Genomic DNA, 17,320 nt, shown 5'->3' with positions numbered 1-17,320 from the left:
TTTTAAATAATAAACAATCCATCCAGACCTGCTGTCATTTAGTACTAACATTACAAGGCAAAATAAAATAAACTTATCAGAGTTTTATGAATGCAAACACTAAATACTCACAGAGCAACATCAGTCAGTCAGCAAACTGCTAGAAAAGCAAACAAACATCTTTATGCTGCAGCCATGTTGGATTAATGTTATTATATTATTTATACTAAAGGAATATCAGATGTTATCATAAATCTTATCACCCAAATATCTACAAATAGATGTTACTGATGCTCTAGGCAGGATATATCTCCAGCAGCAGTCAGTCATCCAACGGAGAAGAAGAGGCCTCTGACTGAAGACAAAAAATGGATGAAACATATTCGAATTTGGTTTGTAAGAAAAAATGGTTACACATCTCAACAACTGTCTGAAAAAAAAGTAAGAAAGGAAATCCTTACAGCTGTGCAACTTTTTAAACGGGAATAATTATAAAACATGCAACAACTCAACCAAAAAAAAAAAGAACAAAAGTCTAAAAAGAACAAATAAAACCGATAACAGAGCTGCTTCGACCAGAAGAGATGATTCTAGAGAAAAATGATCTGTGTAGATCCCAAACATAAAAAACTAATTGTTTTACAACAAAAATACAAAGTTTATTTTCTTGCTTTGCTTCTCAACAAAAAGCAGAAAAACAGGAAAAATCTGTTAACTGGACACAGTAAGTGTGACTCTTTCTTTGAAGACGTATTTTGATGAATGTTGCAGCCATTTTAAGCTGAAAGCAACAAAAGAGGCCGATAATAACAGAAAAAAAAATTAAATATTAAAACCTGGAAATTTTTCATCATAACAATAAGTAGTGGGTCTAACCGACTTTTATGTTTCAATTTCCAGTATTAAATAAAACTTTATTTTTTTTTTAGCACAAAACTTCTTCATTTTATTCCCGACTGCCCTGTGCTTTTATTTTGTTAAGACTTCCTGTTGATAATCCTAACCGCGTGTAGCTTCACGCAGCAGCTGAACAAAGTGGGATATTCCGCGCGGTCGCCACTAAGCCTGCTTCTCCTCTCTCTCTCTCTCTCGCCCACGCTGCTCCCTGCGTGACGCAAATCCGCGCGTGGGTGGACACACGGGGCGTGGGAGGCTTTCTGCACGGAATACCAAACACAGGCAGGTTCGACACCCACAGAGACACGCAGAGACGCTCCCTGACTAAGAGCAGAGATGAGACGGTTTCATCAGCACTAAATATTGTGTGAGCTGATCATCAGAGAAACGTTCAATAATCAATATTCAATATGCAATATGCTCGATCTGGGGCCTCTGTTGATATTTACGTTGTCATTTTACAGCGTTAATTATATTTAAATCGGACATGTTTATATTTTAAATATTTAATAACATCAGTTATTGTTGTTTTGTCTTCTGCAAACTGCAGCTACAGTTTGCATTTAATAATTACGGAGGTTTTTATGTGACGGATCAACATGAAGCCGTTTAATACTGAAAAGTGTGGCGTGCATTTATATTCACCTCCCCATGAGTCAATGCTAACAGGACCTCTAGTGTTCGTCTCTAGAACCTTTAGAAACTCAATTTGTATCCATTATTTCACATGTTCACACAGCTACTCTGTTAGATTTTGGTCTGGACTTTGACTAGGCCACTCTAACATGAGTATGCTGTATGTTTGAGATGGTTGACCTGCTGGAAGGTGAACCTCCAGCCCGTCTTTTTATGAACTCTGACCCGTTCCTCTTTCCTCTGAGGAAGAGTTCATTTGATTAGCATGGCAGCCATTTTGGATGCTGAGCTCAGGGTTGCTCAGCTTGTTTGCTGCTGGATTTTGAATGTAAAAATAGATTTTTATCATAAATTCAAAGCTCCTGGACAGGACTCCTGACTTTAAACTCTGGAGTTTCAGACATTTGCAGATGTTTGATAGTTTCTGCATCTGGAAAAATCACAAAAATCAGTTTATAGCTTTTTATTTTAACCCAGAAACCAACTGGACACACAAAGCTTTCACTCTAAGTCACATTTCTGACCTTGGATTTTATTTCCACCTCTCCATTTGATTACTTTCTCTTTTTTCCCCTCAGCGTTTATTAAAGCAACAGCCTTGAACTTTGACTGAATCGGCTCTGCATCGTTTCAGGGTCGTTTCTCCCACTCTGTGACGCAACAACATTATGAGGCCTAGTTGATGAAATCACATGCATGATCTGTTCTAATCAAGTTCAAATGATCTATTGAGCTCATTCTAAGGTATAAATGTCTTTCTGTGTTGAGCTGCAGCTGAATTGTCTCGACTGAGGCTGAGGTTTGGGATTTTCACCCGTTGTCTGGGCTTTGATTGGTCCACATGAAGCGTCTCTGGACCAATGCAGCTCAGACGTGGGCGGACATAAGATATGAACTTCTGTACTAATAAAAAGTTTTAGATTTAATAAGAAATGGGAAAAGAAATGAAACCTCTCCCCAGTGAAACATGCAGCTTTGTGCCACAGTGTAAGCACACACTATACGGAGTACTTTTAGTGCCTTTAATGTCGCAACTCTTTTGAAAAATAAATACTGTAAATTGATCCAGATAAAATGTAATTACAGAAAAGACCCGTTTAGTAAAAATATACATGTGTTTATATATTTGTTATTGATTAATTCATTTTTAATGATAATTCAACAGTAATGTTTAGGCAGCTGGAGTGGCAGAGAAACACAAACACTAACTATATCATGTGTTTATGCAAGTTATGAAAAACAAAATAAAACTACTTTTTATTTGGAGTTTTTGGTTTTTATATTAGGAATTCATTTTTGATCATTTTTATAATTTATTGTATTTGTGTGTAATTTTGCAATTTAATGTAAACATCCATAGAATAGAAATAAATTTTGTGTTTTTTTTTATAGTGTATGAATATGGTTTAATAATTTAATTATTGGTGAGGCTGTTAATGAAGAACAATAGTATTTTTTTTAAAAAATGCTCCAATTTAGATCCCCAGAGATTTATAGCAACAGACCGTAGATTTATGGAAAGTCAGTTAGTCATATTATTCCATAGTTCTGTAAAAGTTCAGGAGAATTTAGTAAGTTAGAATAATTGTATTTGAAGGCTGGTCAGCAGGTGTTCGGTCATAAATGTTAACTCCATGTTATCACAGCTTCCATCCAACAGAGGGCGCTCACATGTGTGTCAGTTACTGAAGCCCTCCACACCGAAGCAATGCAACAATGAACACAAGAGTTTGACGACGCTGCAGTTTGTGAAACTAAATTCTGGTACCAAACGGATCTGGGACCTAATTGTCGTGTGTATGGAAAGCCGTATGATTATATAATCACACTTTCTGCAACAACCATAAAATTTGTTGCTAAAGATTATTAAGCACCACCTGGTGTTCAGAGTGTCATGACAATGTTGAGCTTTTCTCATTTTATTTATATTTTATTTTTGGCGCATGGTGGAGAGGTACGGAAGACAATTACGGCCACACAAAAAAAATGAAAAAACTAGAAAAATAAATGAAATAAAATAATTAAAATAGTAAATTTCCAAAATAAAATCGTACAACTTTATTCTGGTAATATTAAGACTTTGTTCTTGTAATATGAGGAATTCATTTTCATATTATGACTATATTCTTGCATTGTTTCAACACTATGCTTTTAATATTATGACTTTATTTTCTTATTATTCCAAGTTTGTTGTCATACCAGTTTATTCATCATCATATTACGACTATTATATATTTTTTTATTTTACCCTCATACTCTGTTGAGGAGCTGAATGTGTTGTTCCTTGTTTTTGTGTAAAATAAGTTAAATGAAAACAAAAATTTCAAATCTGTTTCATTATTTCTATTTTTGCAGATAAAAACATCAGTAGAAATGTAAATAATACCTCATTATGTTCTTGTTTTGCCTGTGATGTCTGTGATGCTACATAGGTTGGGTTAGTTTGGGGTTCTTCTGCATATTCATGCTAAGATGCAGTAAGTTATTTTCCCCATGACTGTCTGTCAGTATTTTGCGTCAAGCATGAAGAGAGCAGCCCAGAGGAGAGACTCGTTCACCTGAGGAGTTTTGAGGGACATTCCAGAGTAAGAAGAGACGATCACAGAGTCATCTAGAGAAGATTTGCTGACATTTGGAGGAAAACACACTGAGGCTGCTTTCTGGCAGCAACAAGCAGAACCTTTTAAACATGTGAGGTGGAAAGTTTCCTTCTGTTTGTGATGGAAACACTCCAGCTGCTTTCAGTCCAGCTTTAGGTCAGAAGAATGACCTTTTGAATGATAATATTTCGGTATAATGCCAACTGAAGGAGCCCCATTGGGTCACGCGTTAGCCTCACACATGTGCGTCAGTGAAACACGCCCGTATGCAAATGCTCCACTCAGATTTCACAATTTGAAGTGACAGGACATGCAAATGGTTTCCAACACAGGGAAGTGGGTAGCAGGAAGCTCAGAGCGCTGCGTGAGCGTCGCAGCTCTGCTGATCTGATCGAGAGTTTCCCCAAAGTGACTGAGCTGCTCTTTGCTAATCAAAACCAATCCAGGCCAGAATGAGGCGGCCGAGATGCAAACGTGGTTGTTACGCACAAAACCCACCACCAAAAATCTGAATTATGTCACTGTAAACACGTCCAGGTGAGGCAAACATCCAGCTGCAGTCAGAAACTATGATGATGATGATGATGATGATTATTACTCACTGCTTTGTGTTGATTCTGCAGCACTTTTATCGCTGGAACAGGGAGTGTTCACACTTTTCTCCTCTCTTCTCACGAACAGGTTAACGGGTGGATTGCTGTTTTTTTCACGCTCAGTTGAAAGTGAATAAAATGCTGATGGAAAAGTCACAACTTCCTGTCTGTGAAGCAGACAAAAAAGGTGGAAAAACTTTTTAAAAGAACATTTTTACAGCAGAAAATGAAAAACATTTGGGTTTTGCACCAATTAAATGCAATAAATCATTTAATTTCCAAAATAAAATAGTTGCAACTTGATATTTACATACACTGAATAACAAAGGAAGGTGATTTTTATGCCTGACTAACAATCAGAATGAACGTTTCCAGTTTAATGATACGTGAAGCTGTTATATTATTTGTTGAATCACAATTAGGATAAAGAAATTATTTCAAATCAGAAATTTGCACATTTTTCCTTCGTCTAAAGTTTTGACAGCGATTCAAAAACGATGCAAAGTCGCCTCAGTCCAGCTGGTTGAGTCGTTTTGTTTTTAATTATTTACAGTTATTTAAGTTAATTCTAGACGCAAAACGAACTGTTTGTCTTTTAATAAACACAATTAACATTCATTCTAGATTCAGTTCATTTATTAAGCTTGGCTGAATACTTCAGGTGTTTTCAATAAAACTGACCCAAATCTTGTCCTTTTTCTGGATGATAAACTTCATGTTCTGATTTTAAATAAACTGATCTAAAAGAAACATTTTCAAACTGAATATTTTTCTTTTAAAAAGGTTAATCATGCAAAAATACTTACATTTTGGATCTAATGTGATTTGTACATTGCTTTCCAACAACCAAACAAAAACAAGGTACTAAGGTCAGTGAGTATTTAAGACCCGTTGTGTTAAAACTTCAACTTCCTGTCTGGAGATGTTTCAATATTTCCACATAATCTTCTGATGTAATGAAACCATTTCTGTAAATCTGAGGGAAAAGTTTGAATCTTGACTGGATAATTTGTAGAAATGATAATCTGGAAGTCAGCAGTTGTTCCAAAACGGCTCCAAGACTCAACAAACTCGTGTAATTTACAGTTTTCTTACTGCTGAATAATAATAAATCTCTTTATCCAAATATGAAGCTAAATTACTCTAATCCTGTGGTTTGTAGAAAACAAAGACTTGTGCTAAGGGATGTTACATAATCCTTCCACCTGGGAAAATCCCAGCATTAATCTGGGATGGATTGAAGGGAAACGGTTCCTCACAGCGTTTACTGGCAGGGGCGGTCCTCGCCAGTTTGGGGCCCCGGGCCAACAACATTCAACCAACCATAACGTCATTTACATTTCCAACTGCTGGCGCAGAAATCCTAAAAATATATTTGACCTTCTCATTTAAAAAATGAGGAAATATGAAGCAGCAGGTTAAAGAGGCGTTTAATTGAGAATAAAAATGGCCGCTTATAGACACTGCTAGGATATATAAAATATATATGATATTGGTAAATCGGGCCAAATGTTCAGTTTTGTGGGAGCAGAGTGATTAGCAGGAAAACTTAACTTTAAAAAATAATGTGAAGTGATTGAGGAGCTGCTATGCTAATGTAGCAAATGAGTAAAAACAAAAACATATATTTCCAATTTATGAAATAATCATATTGGGAGACCAAGCAACACCTCTTCCAGTTTTTCATTCCCATGTTGTAGTTTCGTTTTTGAAGAATTAAAACCTTAAAAACTGAGACCAAATCTGTGGCGCCCCGGACGAGGAGCCGCCCTGGGCCGCCGCCCACATCGCCCAGAATACAAACCGCTGCTACAGGTGCTGCATCAAGTTGAAAGTTATTATCTCTGCTAATTCCTGAAGCATCAACTTCAAGGTTAAGAAGCGGGTCAAAGGTCACGGCTAACACAGAGCTCAGGAATACCAGAGATTAGACGCTAATCGAGTCGATACGTCTGGAGCTGAAGCTCCTCATCAGCAGAGAAACTCCGACTGAGCGAAAGGAAACTTGTTGCACCAGAAAACGTTCTGCTGTCACAGCAGCGACTCCAACCCATCCACCGTCACCTCCACGCTGCCTCGTTCCCCAGCAGCCAGTTATTTTGGGGAATTAGGCCAGACGCCACCGGCGCAAACCCCTCGGGGAGCAACCTCCCACCCTCAAAGCCCCCTTCCTCCCTACCCACCCACCTCCAGCGCCATTACCCCCTGAACGCAGCAGAAAACACCACAAAGACCCGCAATTTACACACACACTCCTCAGCTCCTTTTATGTGCTTTCAAACAGCCCAGGAGAGGAGAAAACCAGTATTTGGGAAGTGTGTGTATTTGTGTGCTTTGCTTTGGTTTGAGGTGTGTGTGTGTGTGTGTTTCTCTGTGCGTACGTTTCACATCCTCTAATTAATTTCAGAAGGAAAGTAAAACAAATATCAAAGCGACAGCGTAGAATCCTGAAAACATTCTGTGGCTCATTTTTACTGCCTGAATCGTATCAGTTTAGTTTCAGGAAAAAGAAGAAGATAAAAGTCGCCTGAAATTCTCACCATGAAATCTGGTTTTACACAAATCCATGAAAATTACTGGTAGAAATCCTAAAAACTTGGCATCTATGTGAAGAAAACTGCAAATTTTACAAAGTGTTTGGGTCTAGTTTCTACTTTTAATGAATATAGGAGGAATCATTGTTTTAAGTCAATAATTCCTTAATGTTGATGTTAAATTCTGATTATTTCACTCATAACGAGACATTTTCCATGTTAACAGTGAGATAATCTGCTGGTGAAACTAATACTTTTCCATGGAAATTGAGTAATTATTAACTCATATCTTGTTAATATTCTGGTAAATGTGTGTAAAGTGTGTGTTTGTGGTCACTGCAGGGAGATTTATATGTTTGTTTTGGGTAAAAATGATTATTTTGCTTTTATTTCCAGGAACCAAAACTGAGTTCAGGCTGAAGCAAAAGCTGGTGAAACGTTTTCCAGGTAGGCAGGTAGGATTCCAGTCCGCCCACCTTCAGCCTCTAAATCCACGTCTGGATACTCCGTGTGTGTGTGTGTGTGTGTTATGCAGATATGACCTTCTAACTGTGTTCAAGGATCAAACTCCAAAGAAAGCAGGAACAGGAAATCTTTACCCTCTCTCCTCCGTTCACCTACACAAACTGAGCTCAATACTCCACAACAAGACGCAAATAAAGCAGATAAAAACGCCGACAGGAAGCGGGATGTTCGCCCACACTGGGAGGTGGCTGACACCCAGGCTGCCTGTTCCCACAAGTCCCAGTTTCCCCCCACCGTAGCGGCCAGCCTCTCTTCAGTGACATGAAGATCAGGAGCCTCAGCTCAACACATTTGCATTTATCAGGCTGACAGTTTGTTCATTTTGCCCTTGAATGTTCACTTCATTCCTTAAAAATCTGCCTGACATTTTGGCGAGAGCGCTGGTCTCTGTCTGCCTGTCTGACTCAGAGTTGGATCGATATCGCTGTGATTTCTGCCCTGCATGCCGGACCGGGCAGCCGGGCAGCCGGGCAGCCGGGCAGCCGGGCAGCCGGGCAGCCGGGCAGCCGGGCAGCCGGGCAGCCGGGCAGCCGGGCAGCCGGGCAGCCGGGCAGCCGGGCAGCCGGGCAGCCGGGCAGCCGGGCAGCCGGGCAGCCGGGCAGCCGGGCAGCCGGGCAGCCGGGCAGCCGGGCAGCCGGGCAGCCGGGCAGCCGGGCAGCCGGGCAGCCGGGCAGCCGGGCAGCCGGGCAGCCGGGCAGCCGGGCTCCGTCTGACCATAATTAGGAGGAAACGGCTCAGATCAGAATCCCATGATCCTTCAGTCTGTCTGCACTGCTGACCTGCAGTCAATAAAACACGATTTTCATTTCAAAACCTTTTATTTGGGCCAACTGTTTGGTACTTTAAAAAGGTAATGATTGAATTAAATTAATACAAAGTTTTGGGTTTATTTTTACTAGAAAATTAATTCTAATAATTAGAAATATCAGCATCAGATAGAAGAGAAAATATGCAATAATATTTTATATTCAGAAGCATTAATGCGTTGGCTGAAGTTCTGCTTTGTTACTGTTACACTTCAAAACAAACACTGCGTCCAATCAGGAGTTACTACACTGTAAAAACACGAAATCTCACCAAGTATTTTTGGTTTAGTTTCCAAATCTTAGTTGACTTGAAAAGACAAAACTAACTAAATTTTCAGTGAGATTGGAACTTGTTTTAAGTCAATAATTCAATAATTATTTAATATTTGCTCTAGAAACTAGACCAAAAATACTTGGTAAGATTTTGTGCAATTAAACTCCTAAAAGGTGAGAAAGTTTTGACATTTTTTAGCAAGAAAAAAAAATCCACTGAATGACTGAGATTTATGGATTTATAGTCTATTTGTGGCTCAGTATTCTCATATTTATGGATTTTTCCACATTTGCAGAAAATGTATATCTGCAGATGTTTGTGTAGAGAATTTAAAATGCAGTTTGGCTGCAGATTATCGCGGCTAGTTAAATGCTAGTTACTAAAGTTTCATCGGTTTCGGCTCTTTGTCTGGAAACGGTTTAATTATCTTTACTTTAAAAGATAATTAAATCTTTTATTGAACCTGAACTGCAGAGTTTAGGTTCAATAAAAGATTCATTAAAACACAGTTTGGTATTAATGAAACCTATTATTCATAATAACTCACAAATTAATAATTTCTAATGAGCACGATTTCTATCAACATTCACATTATTTTGCTTTGTGGTTCGTTTGCCAAACACAGGATCCGTCGTCTGCCTGGTTGTTTAATTTACTTTTTGAACAAAGTCGTTTATTAACTTCTGATTGTTCATAGATGTGGTGTCCACAGTGTGGAGTGAGGGCCGTATTCGGCTCCTGGAATGATTATTTTCTGGTCTGCAATTCAGGAAAAGAACAAAAACACTTTAAATTTTTCACCAAATGGAAAAAGTCACATGCAACATAAAGTAATCGTGTTTTACTAACAATATTTTAGCTTCCATCAAAGTTCAAAAGGAAGCAGAAATAAAAATATTTTACTCATTTTAATCAAACTGTGCTTCCTGATCAACAAACATTTTCAAATTGTGCATCTAAAGTGAAAAACATTTATTTTAGAAGTAAAGACAGTTACAGATCTACAAAAACTGAGTTACTTATTCATTTATTAAAATGTTTATTATTTTTAATTTAAAGAAAAACAGCGATGGATTGTGGCTCCTGTTCAAATGCAGCTTTTCTTTACTTCATATTATTAAAGCAAACCTCTGACTGCTGACACAGGATTTCAGCAGTAAAACAGAAGAAGCTGTCTGACCCCAGTTAACTGTCTGAACATCTGTTCCTCTTGCAATCCATCAAATTAAAGCTCAGAAACATGGAATAGTTATTAGTGTGACGGCGCTGCATGTCAGCCGGGAAGCTGCTTTAATTGAAATTAGCTCATCCGATCGGCTTTAAAACCGTTTCCATCCTCCAGTTTTAGTCGAAAACCGTTAAAACTGTGAGAGCAGGAGCTGCAGTTTCCACATGACAGCAGCAATCTACTTTTATGTCGTCCTGTCAATCTTCCTCTGAGAGTAGGCGTCACTTTCTTTTCTTTCTTTTTTTTTTTTTAGTCCACCCCTCCCCTCCCCAAACCCGTGAACAGAGGATGTATCTCATTTGGCAGGGAGCCTCTTATATTTCACTTTTCACGAGATGCCTGTTCGTTTAATTTCTGCAGCCTCTCTTTCCCTGCAACTTTCTTCCTTTTCCCTTCCTCCGCCGTCTTCTTCTTCTTCTTCTTCTCCCCCCCGGAGTAGAAACACATTTCAATGACACGCCCACGCCTGGGCCTGTCAGCCCCTCACCCTGTCAGCGCGCCCACGCCGCTCTGCTCCCCTCGGTCTCCTCCCCTCTCCACCAACCCACATCCTCAACACTTTGCGCTCAGAAAAAGCAGCTCCTTTCATCCAAGTTCCTCTTTTTCGGAGGACAGATTTAAAAAGAAAGAAAGGAAACAGAGGAGGAACAACAGAGGGATGTGATTCAGTCTCCAGGCGGTGTTGTGCCTGTCATGAAGTGTCCCCTTTCATTTGAAAGGAATACAAGTGTGATGGAAAAAGCAGCAGAATAATTAAAAAAAGAAAGAAGGAAAACAAACGCCTCTCGTCTGGTCTCCACCCTGTGTTGTGTTGCTGTTTTGGGTGGCAGACGGGCGTGGATGTGACCTCACCAGGAACACAGATTAAAAAAATAAGACATTGTGAAATCAGGAAGGTTGGAGCAGCGGAGCAGGTTCCCTCTCTAATAATCGGAGTGTATTCTCAGAGTGTGTGTGACGTGCAGCGCCGGAGCCGGTGTGTTTGCTCACAGTCTTACTTTGTGTCTGTTGAGAAAGTGTGGGATGGTATGAGCGGCTTATGTCTGACTGAACACGTGTGTGCCTGCGTGGGCAGGGAGTGTGTATAGGGGTGATGTGCGTGTGTGTGTGTGTGTGTTTGTGTCTCTGCACACATTACACTGTTGTGGGCGTTTTGGGCAAGGATGTGTGTGGGTGTAGTGAGCGTAGGCGGGGGTTATGTGACATACAGATAGAGACTGCAGTGTTCCTGCAGTGTGTTTATGTGTGTGAAACTTTACTGCAGAGTGTGAAGAGCAGAAACAGCTATAAGGCCTCCTGCCTACAAATGTGCCAGCGTGGAAATCTGCTGCCTTCCTTCGCCTGCGTCTCTGACTACTTTAGGTTGCAATCACCTCCGAGGATAAGACGCTCAGAACGTCACGCCAAAGAGCCTGTTTGACATTTTAGCTCCACAAACTTTACTTCTTTTCTGCTTCAGAAGCAACAATATCTTCCTGAAGTCTAGATTGCAAACTCTTTATGAATCAACGGCCATTTTGTTTAGAAACAGAAGAGCTTCAAAGTATAGAAACGGAAATATAGAATGTAAAGAAACATGGACCAAGCAGGGAGCCCTGTGGTACTCCGTCTCAAACTCAGTCCTCAAAGGCCTGCCATGTTTTAGGTGTTGCCTGACAATGTTAAAGGCTAAATGGAGAAACATTGGTGTGTCGGAAAAAACAGGAGCTTCTTAAAGAGACAGTGGCCCAATTTCAAGGCGTTAAATTGCCAAGTCACACTGAGTCGTACTTTTATACCAGCTGAAGGTAACATCTTGATTGTGACATAAAATGGCCTGGAAAATATGCAACACCGGCCCTTTAAAAGCCTAATGGTTGACCCCAGGTACAACTCATCCACTTTCACAAACTCTGATAATTGTGCCATTTTTAACAGTACCACCATTGAAGTTTGACTCATCAGATAGTGAGGATGAAGCCATGATGGATCCTGAGCTTTTCCATCCCTCCTGTCCTGAACCAGTGAACAAATCCTCACTTCTTTTAAAATTAACGTTAAACTGTTAAAACTGAAGTTTCTTTGGTTGATCAAAATCTGACACTAACTGACTCATCCTCTAAAGTGGGCTCAGTTGGTGGCAGAAGGTGTTTGTGGGTAAAAAGATCACAGTGCAGTGGAAAGGTTAAACTGCTTCAGAACGTCACAATTAACACCAAACACTGAAATATTAAAAAGCCTTTTCGCATGTCGGCTTCATTTAACCAGCTGCATCGTTCTGTGGTCTGACAACGTGCTGAATCAACATCCTGGAATATATTTTGACAGTTAAAGATTTGACACAGAGTGTCAGAGTAAAAAAATGCAAGAATATAAAGATTCCCACCAGCTCTGTTCAGTGACCTTTAACCCAGAAAGTCCGGTTCGTTTGGGGACGTGTGAAAGCGTACGCTAACTCTGAAGTGAACTCCGGTCCGCTTACAGACCTGGCTCGGTTTGAATGAATATATAAACACAAAGCGCTCCAAAACCAGGAAATGGACTAAGGCACAAGGCATTCTGGGTAAATACAACCAAAACAAATCGTTAGCCTAGCGCTAGCGGAAGAACTGACTCGTGATCTTTCACCAAAGAAATAAGCGCTAAAATGTTTGTTTATATTTAGTGAAGAAGGAAGTTGAGCTCAGTGTCTTCTTCAGAGATTTTCATCCAGTAGTTCTTACTGCAGCGCCCCCACAGGCGAGGAGGGGAACAGGCTTCTTGATTAGTTTGGATCGTTTGACTCTGCAGTGAGAAACAGAACTGAGTCTACCGGATCATCAGTGGTGACAACTAAAGTTAGTGCCACAAGTTTGAAGAGTTTGATTGAACTCAGCTGACTCAAAGCATTTTGAAGCTGAAATGTTAAAATCAAACTGAAGCTGTAGGTGTAAACCAAGAGTCATTTGGAGTTTCTGATATCTTAAACCGTGCAGCAGGGGGTTTGCCCTTCTGGCCACGCTGCGACCCTCGCCCTGCTGACGTCTGGCTGAGTCGGAGGCTGCGCTGCCTTCGCCACCACACTCTGTACGCAGAGAGAAACCCACAGGCCGTATCTGCAGGTGTGATCAGCCTGAGCGGCTGCAGAAAGGTTAGGGCCGCGTATCAGATCGCCTTCAAAGAGACGCCACAACAGCTGAGGAGTAAAAGGAGGAAGAAGAAGGGAAAACTGATAGAAATGATGAAACAATGAACACTGCAAGGGTGTGAGCAAAGTTGCGGCAGGCTTTGAAGTGAAGCCACACATTTTGCATGATTATTGCTGGTAAAGTTTTTGATCTGGAGCCAGCAGGCACGAAAAACAACAGCAGCTTGGGATTAGTCTCCCTCCCCCCCACTCACACGCCTACCTTTGCCAGCATAAGTCCCTGACTCAATTAGAAAAAAAAAAAAACCTCTGCAACTTTAGGGCTCCTCACGCACAAGTACCCACATCACCCTGCCCACGTCCTGCAGCATCACAACCGGCATCGCTTTAATCGCGGCACAAAGAGCGCCGGCTGGGGATTTGTCTTGGTGGCATTAAGACGAGATGACAACGGAGACGCAGCGTCCAACGCCGCCAGCAGACAGAGGCTCATCCGCCTCTCATTACCCATCAGACCGTCTCCTCACCGGCTGCAGACGGACCTGATCAACTCATTATCGATTAATCGGTCAGTCTAAAGTCGATTGAGCTGGTCGACTAATTGATAAGCAGTCATTTTCAAAAGGGTTGACCGTTTCTCCACAAAAAGATGCAAAATCTTTCATAATATTCTAAGTTAATTTTCAAAAACATTAAATTTTAAGATTATTTTGTGTCAGCTGTATTAAATACGGCGTTTCAAGGCCATACGAAGAAAAACAGAGAAAACTTACAAGAGTAAAGTCATAATATTAGAAAAGTACAAGAATAAAATCCTAGTATTAGGAGTCAAAGGTCAAATTATGACAATAGCTGAAATAATATAATATAATTTTGATGTTATTGTCGTAGTTTAGTCAGTATTTAATACTCCGTCATAAATACTGACTGAATAAACAGATAACTGTGTTTTTCTCACATTATTAAACATATTTATAAAATATAACAGGATGCTGAATATAAAAATAAAAGGTGAAACTGAAGGAGCTTGTTGAGTTTATATTTTGAAACAGAATCTCATTAAACACATTTTTCATCCCATGTTGAACTGTTTGTTTCTCTTTCCTGTTCTAGTGTGGCGGCCATCTTTATTTCTGTACCAACTGGTTCCGCTTAAGGATGACCAGTGGCGCCATCTTCTGGGCGGCAGCCAAACTACAACACTGAAAACAAAAGTCTAAGTGGACGGCATTAGTTGATCAATTGGAACTCATTTTAATTTAATTAATGGACATTTAGTGATAGGTTGATTAATTATCTGCATCCGTTTCTGACGCGGCAGCGCAGAACCGGACCGACCCTTTAACTGAGGGTAAAGATGGAAAACCAGCTCAGCAGTTTTTAACCACATTTCATGTTGATAAATTCAGCCAAACCACAGATTACAGTCAGTAGTGTGGAAAAATCTCACATTCATGGAAGGAATTTGTTAAATAAAGACAAATATCAGTTCTGTTTGGAGCTGGAGTCCAAATATAGAAATATAGGCTGTTGGATGAAGAGGAAACGTCTGGAGATGAGAATCTGCAGGAGGTGATGGGGCGCTCATTAAGACGACAGCGTTGTGATTAAACCGGATCTCCAGCAGAGTTTAATCTTCTCGCTCCTGATGATTACAGAACAAAACCTACAAGACGCGTCGCGAGCTGAAGACCCGGTTCAGAGGCTGACGAGGATGAAGATGCTCCGTCTGCTGCCAGAAACAAACTGACTTTTTACACATCTAGCTGGAAATGTATCCGTCTAAATCGTCTGAGATCGGGTTGCTGTGGCAACGGGTCCAGAAGGGAACCCGCTCAGCCGCACTCTCCAGTTTCAGATGTCTGTCGTTTAGCATCGACCGATACGATCCGATATGAAAAAATCAATTTGATAACTCTGCACCAGTACCGATAAGTTAAATACACTAACAGTTTCACAAGTTTGGTCCAAAATGTAAAACTAACTTTAAATAAACAAACTGAGACTAAAACGTGTAAAATTTACCGTTTAAGATAAAGACGTTTTATGATTGGTTTTGTTTCTTATTTAACAGAAAATCTGAAATTTGTAAATCGTGTTTTGCACACATTTGTTTTGATAACGTAGCTATTGAGTAACTTTATGGGTAACTTCAGAATGGTCATGCTTCCATGAACACGCAACAGATTTTCCTTTCATGTTTTAATGTTTTCTGATGAACCAGGATGAGGAAGTGTGAGGATTAAAACTTCCTCTTCCTGCCAGTCGCCTCTCAGGTCTGTGCTTTCATTCATTTATGAGTCTGAAGCAAATTAAACTTTATAATTTACAGACACAGACTCTGGATGTTCCCCGTTTCCCAGGCAGGGCTGTGACTTTTATTACTTCCTGGTTGAATCTGTGGTCTGGGAAGTGAAGCTCAGTTTTTTACTGGAAGGAAAAACAAAAAGAGAGAGATGGAGATGCAAATGGAAATGCAGATGTTCTGACTGATGAGTAAATGTGGCGCTGCAGGACGAACGCGCTGCAGACGAAGCTCACATCAGGAGAACATCGAAAGGCCCTGCAGGTTGTTAATGTCCAGACATACTGAATGTACCAGTTACTGATGTCTGCTTGAGACATTTCATATGAGAAAACTGATAAATCAGATGGAAAAACATTAATTTGAATATTTAGATAACTCTTTAAAAGATAAACACACTGCAGGCATTCAGAAAGAAACATTTACACTGAAAAACATTAAATCTTCTAGTATTTTTCATCTTGTATCTAGTAAAAATATCTACACCTAAAATAAGACAAAATTATCATACAAGTAACTTTTAAGCAAGAAATAGGAGCTTGTTTAAATCTATAATTCCTTAATTGTGATATTAAAAACTATCAGTTCCTCTGGCAGAATATTTCACTTATAGGAAAATGTCTTGTTATGGTATTTATGTATATATTTTATTTATTTAGAGGAAATAATGAACTTTGGCATTTCTGTAAAAGCACCATAATTTGTCCTGCTAAAAACAAACAAATGTTGTAAAAACAAAGTTAAAATAACTTGAATACATAAATGTTTCAATACAAATCAATACAAATAATAAATACAAAACAAGGAAAACATTCTGCCTGTGGAACCAATACTTTTTTCCATTGATATTAAGAAATTATTGACTTATAAAAAGCTCCTATATGTTTCTGAAAAGTTCCTTTTAAGTTTGTTTTGTCTTATTTTAAGTGGAATAATAAATTTGCACTAAAACTAGAGGAAATGTAGTTTTAGCCAGTAGTTTGTATTTTTGCAGTGTAATTAAGCTGTTTGATTTTTAACCTTCCCTGCCAAAAAGCAGAACCAAGGATTTAAAGAAAATCTGATATTTTTATTTTGTTCTCCAGTTTATTTCTGATTGACAGGATAAATGGGAAACAGATTGTTGAGGTTTCACATTTACCACGGCTGCAGTCCTGCCTGAATATCATGTTATGTTCTTCATATTTTCAGGAAAAACTGCAACCCAAGACATTTTAAACCGTCCAATCAGAACAAGCCTCCTCCTCTAACTGATCTCCTATTGGCTGTAAAGGAAGCATCTCTCTCTTTGCTCCCTTTACTGACCTTCCACTGAACTAGAAAGTGTTCATAGTGCAGCACCCTGCTGTGAAGGCTGCGGGGGCCGGAGGAGGGCCCAGCGGGGCCGAACCGGGCCGGACCGGGCCGCCCACAGAGGGGCATGGCTTGGTGGGCGTCATCTATGGACTGATTGATCCCGGTCAGGACAAAACGAGTCACTGTGCTCCTGTTCCAGCCGAGTTCTGCTCAACATCCCTACTACTATAAAAAATACCTTAAAGCATGAATGTTTTTATATAATTAACATTCTTCAATGTTGATTAAATGGGCTGTTTTTTAGTTTTCACCAAACAGTTTTCAGCAAGATATAAGAGCTTATTTATAGTCAATAAATCCTAAATATTGATGGAAAAGTATTAGTTTAATTGGAAAATTATTTCACTTTTCCTCTGGAAAATATGTTGGTTGTAAATTAAATATTCTGCCAGTGAGAACTAGTACTTTTTAAATCAATATTAAATAAATGTATTTACTTAAAACAAGTAACTTTTAGGTTGGTAAGATTTTTATTTTACTT

This window comes from Xiphophorus couchianus, chromosome 24 (assembly GCF_001444195.1).
Source record: "Xiphophorus couchianus chromosome 24, X_couchianus-1.0, whole genome shotgun sequence".
NCBI lineage: Eukaryota > Metazoa > Chordata > Actinopteri > Cyprinodontiformes > Poeciliidae > Xiphophorus > Xiphophorus couchianus.
This window is presented reverse-complemented; position numbering follows the sequence as displayed.